This window comes from Ictalurus punctatus, chromosome 14, assembly GCF_001660625.3.
Source record: "Ictalurus punctatus breed USDA103 chromosome 14, Coco_2.0, whole genome shotgun sequence".
In the NCBI taxonomy this organism is placed as follows: domain Eukaryota; kingdom Metazoa; phylum Chordata; class Actinopteri; order Siluriformes; family Ictaluridae; genus Ictalurus; species Ictalurus punctatus.
Window position 1 is genome coordinate 24275856 of NC_030429.2, and position 11730 is coordinate 24287585.

Below are 11730 nucleotides of genomic sequence, written 5' to 3' on the forward strand. Positions count from 1 at the left end.
GTCTCATTTCAACAGTCAGACCGATCTCGGCTTACGGAAACTGCCTCATAAACTACTCGCACTTTTAATAATGAACTCCATTACTGTCACATTAGCATGTGAGAGTGGACGGTGAAGAAACCTTTAAATACCAAGATATAGCTATTTCATTCGATGTAACACATGTTTATTTTATTATTATTATTATTATTGTATATATATATATATATATTTTTTTATCCAATAGTAGGTAAACTGTAATCGACTGTAATGTTAAAATAAGGCCCTACCATAATACCATACAAAATCAATATACAGTAAATATACAGTATACTTTCATCTTTCGGAACACACGATACGTTCGATCGTTGAGGTGGTTGGGCGGTAACGGCAGAAGACCACAGAACAAGAATCAGAGACTACAGTGGGCACAGACTAGAAACCTGACAGTTAAAGATTGGAGAAATGTCACCTGGTCTTTCCTGGGAATGCTGGCCACAAATCACAAATACTTTTCCGCCATGACAACTCTCAGAATGAGATTAACAGCTTTTATTGGTATGAATGGAGTGGAAGTAGGGTTGGTCTTGGCGTATCTTTGCTATTGAGCGAGTATGAATTGTAGTTGCTCTGGTAGAGATAGAGAGATGAATACACAGAGATGTAGAGAAGCATGGTACTGATGCATAGGGTACAGAAGGAGAAACCTCCCTGTTGCAGATCTATACAGTGGTGCTGGGAATGAGGAGGGTAGGATGCGAAATCTCGTAGCACATGTAGAGGCTGATGCCAGAGAGAGAGAGAGAGAGAGAGAGAGAGAGAGAGAGAGTCTGATGTAGCATGTACCCAACAAACAAAATGACGTCATCACCTCACCATGACCTACAGTAACTGAATGTCTGACATTGGGCCAGTGTTAACCAGGTGGATTTAAAGCTGAGTGAAAGCGTCATCCTTGGTGGCCCGATGGACAAAATTATGGTGGCCCAACACTGACACCCAACCTTGACCCAACCAAATGACCAGCCTATTTAAAGCGTCAACATTTTGGAAATATGTCCAATAAAATACACTATATGGCCAGAAGTTTGTGGACACCTGGACATCACACCCGTATGTGTTTGTCGAACATCACATTCCAGATCAAGTCCCCTCCTTGTCGTTATAATAAGCTCCACTCTTCTAGATTCTGGAGCGTGGCTGTTGGGATTTGTGATCATTCAGCCATGTTGGGTGAAGAGACTCCAGTTCCAGTTCATCTCAAAGGTGTTCAGTGGGGTCGAGGTCTTCATGGAGCTGGCTTTACGCGCAGGGGCATTGTCATGTTGGAACAAGTTTGGGCCTCTTATTTCCTGTGAAGGGAAATTGTAAAGCTACAGCACACAAAGACATTTCTATACAATTGTGTGCTTCCAACTTTGTGGCAACCGTTTGGGGAAGAACAACACATGGGTGTGATGGTCAGGTGTCCATGTACTATTGTGTTGTGGATTAGCTATAATACTTAGATTAGCCCCTAATAAATATATGTGTTGTGAAAATACTATTTCCAAGCTGCATCATTTGGGAATTCCTGTCACTTTGAAAATCTCCCATGTTGCAATTTTATGTCAAGAAGTATAAAGTGAATAGCATTAGTTTAGCTTTTGTGCTAATCTCCATTTTACCATGACTGAAATATAGTATACACACACACACACACACACACACACACACAACTTATCAGTGGGGATTTGTTTCTGTCTGCACTCACGGCTGAGATAAGCAGAGCAATCCTCTTCAATCACTACCTCTATTTACATTCGCACCTGACAGAGAGGAAGCAGAAGGAGATGCTTTGACCCGAGGAAATTCCCTGCTGCAATTCATCTTTTTTCCCCCCCTCTATATGTAATGCCGAAATCTCAAATTATCCAACATGATCACTGTGTGAAAGTTCCTTGTGGTTGAGAATCAGCGTTGTTAGATATTTTCTCACGTTTTTCATTATTAACGGACCATTATTATGTCAGTGCTAAGCTTGGGAATGCAGTGTTATACTTAATAAATGTGACTAAATAAAGGTCTGTGCTATCACAAGGTATTTCAGAACAATAACCTCACTAGCCATAATGTTTAATGATACTTAATGTTTCTGACCGTGTAGATTATGCCTGACCCTTTAAAAAAAAAAAGAGGCCCCCTACATACTTTGTTTGTTTGCTCTTGTGTGTGTGTGTGTGTGTGTGTGTGTGTGTGTGTGTGTGTGTGTGTGTGTGTGTGCGCTCATTGTGAATTGGTGTAAAGAGTCATTTGCATGGATTTTTGCAGAAGTGGAAAATTGTACAAAGCTAAATTGTCATATAAAACAGTTTTATGACGAGCCACAGCCTTATAAGTTATGATGAACCTGATAACTGCACTGTAACGTCTGGACTTTTCTATCTCATGTATTTGCACGCAATGTCTGCACTTAATCACATCTTGACTGTACTAATATATCTGTATATTACTGTACTACTACAACTTTAAATACTTTCATATTTAATGTCTGTACTGTACAATCTTTTTTCCCCCATATGCAATGTGTTTACCATTACATTCTCTTCTATCACTACGTCTATCTACATTCACACCTGACAGAGAGGAAGCAGAAGGAGGTGCTTTATCATGAGGAAATTCCCTGCTGCAATTCATCTTTTGTTCTAAACATACTGGAAAAATCTGAAATTATTCAGCATTATGACTGTGTGAAATTTCCTTGTGGTTGAGTGTCAGTATTGTTAGACATTATACTGTAATGTCTGTACTTCTGCTCTGTAATGTCAGTGCTGTAATGTCTGCTCTGTAATATTAGTGCTGTAATGTCTGCACTGTAATGTCAGTACTGTAATGTCTGCACTGTAATGTCAGTGCTGTAATGTCTGCACTGTAATGTCAGTGCTGTAATGTCTGCACTGTAATGTCTGCAATGTAATGTCTGCACTGTAATGTCAGTGCTGTAATGTCTGCACTGTAATGTCAGTGCTGTAATGTCTGCACTGTAATGTCAGGGCTGTAATGTGTGCACTGTAATGTCAGTGCTGTAATGTCTGCACTGTAATGTCAGTGCTGTAATGTCTGCACTGTAATGTCTGCAATGTAATGTCTGCACTGTAATGTCAGTGCTGTAATGTCTGCACTGTAATGTCAGTGCTGTAATGTCAGTGCTGTAATGTGTGCACTGTAATGTCAGTACTGTAATGTCTGCACTGTAATGTCTGCACTGTAATGTCTGCACTGTAATGTCAGTGCTGTAATGTCTGCACTGTAATGTGTGCACTGTAATGTCAGTGCTGTAATGTGTGCACTGTAATGTCAGTACTGTAATGTGTGCACTGTAATGTCTGCACTGTAATGTCAGTACTGTAATGTCAGTGCTGTAATGTGTGCACTGTAATGTCAGTACTGTAATGTGTGCACTGTAATGTCTGCACTGTAATGTCAGTACTGTAATGTCAGTGCTGTAATGTGTGCACTGTAATGTCAGTGCTGTAATGTGTGCACTGTAATGTCAGTACTGTAATGTCTGCACTGTAATGTCTGTACTGTAATGTCAGTGCTGTAATGTCTGCACTGTAATGTCAGTGCTGTAATGTCTGCACTGTAATGTCAGTGCTGTAATGTCTGCACTGTAATGTCAGTACTGTAATGTCTGCACTGTAATGTCAGTGCTGTAATGTCTGCACTGTAATGTCAGTACTGTAATGTCTGCACTGTAATGTCAGTACTGTAATGTGTGCACTGTAATGTCAGTATTGTAATGTCTGCACTGTAATGTCAGTACTGTAATGTCTGCACTGTAATGTCAGTACTGTAATGTCTGCACTGTAATGTCAGTGCTGTAATGTGTGCACTGTAATGTCAGTACTTTAATGTTTGCATTGTAATGTCAGTACCGTAATGTCAGTAGTATAATGTCTGCGCTGTAATGTAAGATCCTGTTTCAGGTTTTGGCGGATCCATACAGCTCTAATATCTGTACCCTCGAACACAACAAGTAACATTTTCATTATCTGCATAAGAGCAATGAAATTTGATTTAACTTCAGGAGAGTTCGTTCCAGTTCAGTAGAAACATGCGTTCCAGTGCTGAACAGAACTCTGAGGCACATTTAGTCTTGACTTTTGTATCAAAGAGGCCCTTAACATCTGCATCTGTGTTTGTATGTGCATGTGTGCTCAAGTGCACATTTTCGTGTGTGTGTGTGTGTGTGTGTGTGTGTGTGTTTGTGTGTGTGTGCATGCTGTTGTCAGACCATCTTTGAGTTAAAAGAGGAAAGAAGAAAAAAAAACTTGTGAGCCTAGGAAATCCCCTGCACTGGGCCAACATTCCAGACAGCATTGATTATGCAGCAGCAGCAGCAGCAGCGAGACCAATGTGCGATTAGAAAGAAAAACGCAAATAAACCATCAGGATTGTGTTTTCAGCTTGACCTATATGCCTGCAAACACACATGCACACACAGAGAAATAAAAAAAGAAGTGTGCAACAAAATTTTAGTATCTTCTACTTCACTGTCACAAGTATATACATACATACATATATATATATATATATATATATATATATATATATATATATATATATATATATATATATATATATACATGCATATATACAAAGTGCCCTCCACTAATATTGGCACCCTAGTTAAATAGGAGCAATGAGCAACGAAGGCTGTGAAAAATGGTCTTAATTGTTTAACCTTTTGATCTTTTGTTCAAGAAATTGAACAAAAAGAACTAAATACATATAATATGTATACTTCTTGTGAAAATAACGGCTTAGCATTTCAAGACGTTTACAATGAATGTGGCTTATTTTATTTTCATTTAATTTTAGTAGGAGTCATTCTTAGTGCTTCCAAAAACATAAGCCGGTTAATGTGTGACTTTAAATTCGCTCTGAATGAAGTTACATTCCTGAACCATCTGCTTGTCAAAGACCTACAGAAAATAATTTACTTACTGTATTTAATTTGGTGTTTTTGGAGCTTTTGTTCGAGTACTTTCTATCTTTCTTGCACTGGAATAGGCATCATGTTCAATTTTGCACAGAACTAAGAGTCAGTATGCATAATCCACTCAGATAAACGGGTTCAACCTTGGGCTGTTAGGTAAATGTTTCCTTCTTGGAGTCATACCATACCTTGATAAATGTGGAGTATGCACATGCTGATCCACACACACACACACACTGTGTTAACACTTAACCAGGCAGACTGTTGAGCAAACAGTAGGTCCCCCCTCCTTTTTTCTTTTTCTTTTAGAGCTTAAAAAATATCAGGGCCCTACCACTGTGCGGGAATTCCCCCTTTTTGTCGAAAAGCACAGCTAACACTTCCCCAGTGCCACCAGTTTCCTTAAAATACGCCTCACGGATGCAAGGGGCTCGAGTAGGTGAGTGCTGTGTGTCTTTGTGTTTGTGTGTGTGTGTGTGTGTGTGTGTGTGTGTGTGTGTGTTATGAATACAAATTGAAGTTATATAGACTTTTTCTTGGCTCTTTAATAGAGATACAATTCCATTTACATCCACTATAGTCTAGTATTATTCGAATATAGTACTTAACTCAGTACTGTATATATGTGTGTATGTATATATATACATATATATATATATATATATGTGTGTGTGTGTGTGTGTATAAATGTGTATGTATTGTGTATGTACGTATGTATGAATATAGTACTATATATATATATATATATATATATATATATGTATATATATATATATATATATATATATATATATATATATATATATATATAGTACTGAGTTAAGTACTATATTTGAACATACACAGTACATACACATTCGTACATACACACACACACACACACACACACACACACACACATATATATATATATATATATATATATATATATATATATATATATATATATATATATATATATATATATATAAAGCACCGTTAAGTTAATTCTTTCTGTGGCGCTTTATGGTCAGTTTCCTACTATATCTTTATAGCAAATATGAGTGTTACCTAAACTACACACTCACCACATTACCCATTAACTGTCATGTTAGTAATAGACATACAACAGCAGCTTTTGTATAGCCATAGCTAACAGCAAACTGTTTTCTTTATACTTCTTAGTTTTTAAAGTCAATGTTGTGATGACAAAATTGGTGTAGGGGGATGCTTGCAAGGTTGAAACTTGTTTTTGCCTCAGAGAAATAATGTCACTGGAAAGCCTGTCATTGAGTTACAATCAACAAACAGAAAGATCTTTCAGATGCATGATATAGACTGATATACTGAAATGGCACTGTTTTAATCTCTACAGATGTATTTAATGTACTAAACCTCCTAAAGGAGCAGTACATAACAGTAGAGTCGCTCTACATTTTCACCATTTTCACTCATAGCTTCATTGTTCTGCACTGTTTTGGGTGGAGTTACTAGATTATATTTAGTGTTATTAAGGGTTAGAAACGTAAAGGGCGTGAAGACTAGAAGCTCAGAACATGATGTAATTGCTATGATTTATTTAAAATAAACCCATTTCATCAGTTCATTATATAAATATAAAGTAGTATTATGCTTTATGCAGTATTTATACATACGGAAAGCTACTGCGGGCTTGAAATCCACAATGAGTGTTAGTTTATAAAGTCCAGATTTTGGTTGATGGATGGTTTCAGACTTACACACCTCACTCCTGCATCGTTTTCCGCGTCACTGGATCATGAGTCTTATGGATTTGAACTAAAAAATTGTAAAGTAGCATGTTAGTATTCAGTCGAATGTACAGTTTCGTCAGTTAAAGATAAGCATTTTCTTTGTATACCAGTAAAAAAAAAAAACGCTACACGTGATTCACACATTTTTCACGTGTTTATTCTTTTGTTCACATGTTAGTATTGTACATGATGTCATACATGATTACTTCAGCTCTCATCTGCAGTTTCAGAGGCATAACGTGTTATAATACACTTTTTCTTGTCTGATTTCTTTTTCTTCTTCTCTTTTATTTTCGTAACCTGTGATCAGACTCCACCAGATGTCAGTGTTTACGTGACATCTCACACACGGCTTTGAAAGAGAGCTTTGCAAAGTCATGCTGTACTGCTGACATTTTAAGCTAATGGAAATCATATGACAGTACACTTAGGAACTTTAGGGTGTTAAGGGATGTTACAAACTGTCTAGATTTAGATCAGTGCACTATAAAATTGGTCCTTGATGACATTTGAACGTAAAAAAAGAAGAAGAAGAAGAAGAAGAATTCATTAATTACATTTCTTTTCAGGTTTCCCTAGTTGAACTTTTTCAAAATATTAGCCGGTTATTTCATGTTGGCTGAAGGTTGAATTAGTCCCAAATGTGGAGACGCAACCAGAAATAGTAATGCGAATGTGACCAAAACTGTCTGAACACACAAGACTGTTTGAAACAAGGCCACAGATATGGCAAGTGAATTTAAAAGAAATGTAAAGCAAAGCTAAACTCAGTCAAATTTCATCCATACTGTTTATGACCTTGAGCTGGTGTAAAAAGATACTAAGGCTAAATGTGTTTACTAACAGGATAATCATCAAAAATGATATGATGCGGTTCAAAATGTGGAAATTAGTTCAAAAAATGCGACAAAAAAAAAAAAAGTTTCTGTAGTCTGTAGCGCTTTTATTAGGATTGATAAATCATTACTAAGTAACATCAGAGGAACTTTCAGAGGAATTTCCACAAAATTAATGTTGCAGCATGTCTTCAGGAATGGATGTGTACTTGAAGCTGTGTATTTAAAAAAAAAAAAAAAAATCTAATAAATTGGTCTAATCTCTTGAGTTATGTGCATTGTTATGTGACTTGAACAGCACAACGTGGTGATCACAAATCTAACCTGACATAATGATTATAGTGTGTTATTTTTACTGCTCATATTTTTAATGGTGACAAATTCTCAAATAATTTACTATTGACTAATAGTGGGCTCTACGTGTTTACGTCACTTCTGAAATTTCCTGGGAACGAGCTTCTTGGCCAAATAACAACATCCCTTATCTGAGTTACTGAGGAATTACTTAATCCAGCTTTCTCCCTGTTCCTCTGAACATCCATCATCAAACATGCATCAGATCAACAGAATGTAGATTTAATGTTATACTGAAACCCCAGTGTTCAGAAAGTGACATTCATAGAGGTTTTTAATTGAGGTATTTGAGTTGGTCAGGTCAAATCACCTCTAGAAATAAAATTACTCATGGGAAAATGAGGAATTGAAACAATTTTCATATTTATATCTTTGGTTCTCAAAATGATGTATAGCCACAAATATTTAGTGATTTAAGTGCTCCATGGATCATGACTCCAAAAAATAAATAAAATATTCATTATATAGTTTACATTTTAGGATTATAATAATATTACGCTGTGTTTTATTTAATTGTTTGTTTGTTTGTTTAATTAATTATCTGTTTATTAGATTGAAAAGAGGTGCAAAAAGATTAAGAAACGCATCATTAATAACACCTATAGTATCCTACTAAAACGGAAAAAGGCAGCTGTGACGCCTGAGACACTGTCTCTTTAAATATGCTAATGAGCCGGAAAAGGACGCACACTATTGGGTCGCTGATCAGTGAACCGCAGCTGTTTACATTACCGCGAGGAGGAATTTCCCCCGGTTACCATTGCGAAACGCGACTGGGCGTGACTAGGGACAATGACCAATCAGAGCGTAGAGACATGACCCAGGATGGGCGTGTCGAAGGCGTCTCTATGGCGGAAAAATGGTGACGCCCACGGAGGCACTTCCGCACAATTCTTTTGCTCCGCTCCGAAGGCTCGTCGGAGATTCAGCCGAGAAAGGTAGTGAAAATATGGCGATGTTTATTTTATTTTTTTTATTAGTAACTCGTGCTGTGTGGTTAGTTTATGATCTTATTAGGTGGATTTCGATGTATTTGATGGCTAAATCAATCAGAAACAAAGAGGTGTTAGCTCTAGCTAGCATGGCATTACGGGTAAACACATCACCTGTTGTTAGACGGATGCTAAGCTAACCGTTTACTGTGCACGGTCAATAACGCAGTTAAAGCGCGCGCTCTCTCTCTCTGTGTATGTGTCTCTGTCTGCGTGTCTCTCTGTGTATGTGTCCCTGTCTGCGTGTCTCTCTCTCTCTCTCTCTCTCTCTCTCTCTCTCTCTCTCTCTGTCTCTGTCTGCGTGTCTCTCTCTGTTTGTGTCGTTTTCTGTCTGCGTGTCTCTCTCTGTATGTGTCTCTGTCTGCGTTTCTCTCTCTCTCTGTATCTCTGTCTGCGTTTCTCTCTCTCTCTGTATCTCTGTCTGCATGTCTCTGTCTGTGTCTGTCTGTTTGTGTCTGTCTCTCTGCGTCTCTCTCTCTCTCTCTCTCTCTCTCTCTCTGTCTGCGTGTCTCTCTCTATGTCTGTCTCTCTATGTCTGTCTGTGTCTGTCTCTGTCTGCGTGTCTCCCTCTGTCTGTCTCAGTGTCTCTCTTTGTCTGTCTGTGTCTCTCTTTCTGTCTGTCTGTCTGTGTCTCTCTTTCTGTCTGTCTGTCTGTGTCTCTCTTTCTGTCTGTCTGTCTGTGTCTCTCTTTCTGTCTGTCTGTCTGTGTCTCTCTTTCTGTCTGTCTGTCTGTGTCTCTCTTTCTGTCTGTCTGTCTGTGTCTCTCTTTCTGTCTGTCTGTCTGTGTCTCTCTTTCTGTCTGTCTGTCTGTGTCTCTCTTTCTGTCTGTCTGTCTGTGTCTCTCTTTCTGTCTGTCTGTCTGTGTCTCTCTTTCTGTCTGTCTGTCTGTGTCTCTCTTTCTGTCTGTCTGTCTGTGTCTCTCTTTCTGTCTGTCTGTCTGTGTCTCTCTTTCTGTCTGTCTGTCTGTGTCTCTCTTTCTGTCTGTCTGTCTGTGTCTCTCTTTCTGTCTGTCTGTCTGTGTCTCTCTTTCTGTCTGTCTGTCTGTGTCTCTCTTTCTGTCTGTCTGTGTCTCTCTGTTTCTTTCTCTCTCTCTCTCTGTCTCTCTCTCTGTTTCTCTCAATGTCTGTCTGTTTCTCCAGCGCTCTGGGTGTTATTTCAAATTTATTACGGATGAAAGAAATGCTGTTTAGCAATCTGACATCTTCTGTAGTCACGTAATGGGTTTCTGCTGTAAAAGGCATGTAATAATATTCCAGTAAGGGTATTTAGTGAACCGGAATCATTTTTTATTAAAATATACATCATGACATTAGCGTTGTAAGGTTCCGTCTGAGTGAAGAACCATTCTGAGACATTAACGTTTTATACAAAACTCTAAAGCAGAAACTCAGTAAATGTAGTAAATGTATTGGTCTGAACATGTTCCAGCTGTTCAGATATCATGATGATTATTCAGATGTTCTAGATGGCCAAGTGGACATTATTTGTAGGATTTGACGTGTATATACACACACTTTTGTGAGGTTTGGATTAAACCCTTTAAAATCAAGCAACCAGTGAAATAGGCTGATAACTGTAAGAACAATGGACCGTGGTGGTTTGTGGTGGCACTGTGGTAACATGTATATGTATATGTATATGTATGTGTGTGTGTGTGTGTGTGTGTGTGTGTGTGTGTGTGTGTGTATATATATATATATATATATATATAAGATGAGAGCACCTGTCTAGAGCTGTAGTCTACTAGGGATGTCACAATACCAAAAATGTAGTAGGTGGTACCGATACCACCAAAAGAACACGATAGTCGATACCACGGTGTGGTTTTAAAATTTTTTTAAATTAATTAAACAGAAAAAACTCCTGAGGACATCCTCCTCTGGCTGACTGAGAGCGAGGGGGGCATTTTAGATATCAAACGCTGTCTGACGATGACTAATAGAACAGTGCTACATGCTAATAACAAGTGCTAAGATGTACTCCTAAACACACACACACACACACACACACACCCCTTGTACTCTGAATGCTTTAGTTTAAATTCACTGATATGGTGGCAGGCCAAAAAGATTTATTAAAAGCATGAGCATTTGAATAATCATTAGTGACATGTTGCTGACAGGACACGGGCTGAACGGCGATGCATGGTGGAACATTCGGAGGTACTTTATAACACTGCAATGTGTTAGCGTCGTTAACAAATAACTGGCTATCGCTAACATTACACGGAGCATGACGTTAGCTGGTTTCACAGCTACAATGCCAGCTGCCTCAAACAAACATGATATAGGACGGTCTTTCAGGTGCTCCGCCAAATTCCAGGTGTTTCCTCGCTTTGTCTGAAATGAGCGACAGCATCGGCTGCACACCGGAAAGCGACGCGACCTTTCCGCTCAACGAGCTTTCCTAAAACGAGCTAAACTTGTTAAGCTACGCTAATCCTGTAGTTTTTCCTGTGTGCTTGTAGGCGTTCTTCTTCTTCTTGACCGCTCGTGGACGGACTAAAACACTCACGCGTATTTGCTGCCCCCTTCAGTTCCGGAAGAATCGCAACCACGGTACCTACGCTACTCCGAAAAACAATTCACGTTTTAAGAATGTCGGTACCGACAGTGTACCGAAGTATCGGTTCTCGTGACATCCCGAATAGTCTACACTGCATTGTTAAGGCCAAGACAAGGACTAGCCAAGACTGAGTCAAGATCAAGTCTTAAGGAGGTCGAAGCCATGTCATGATCGAGTCTTAAGAACGTTAGCCAAGTCAAGATCGAGTCTTACACTGAAGTCATGTCACGATCGAGTCTTAATGGAGGTGAAGCTAAGTCAAGTTCGAGAAA

The 11730-nt window shown here is 38.6% G+C and overlaps 1 protein-coding gene across 12 annotated transcripts in view; it reads left to right on the forward strand.

The window, feature by feature from the left end:
* The first annotated feature begins 5260 nt into the window (after positions 1–5260).
* The window catches only part of tnip1 (TNFAIP3 interacting protein 1), a 34813-nt gene continuing 28343 nt past the window's right edge, over positions 5261–11730 (forward strand). For 11 of the 12 annotated variants that reach the window (XM_053685990.1, XM_053685991.1, XM_053685992.1 and 8 more), the window contains exon 1: positions 8736–8839. The gene's annotated coding sequence lies outside the window, so the exon portion shown is untranslated. Of the gene's footprint in view, positions 5400–8735; positions 8840–11730 lie in introns of those variants that run through there. The other variant, XM_053685983.1, reaches the window with a different exon arrangement.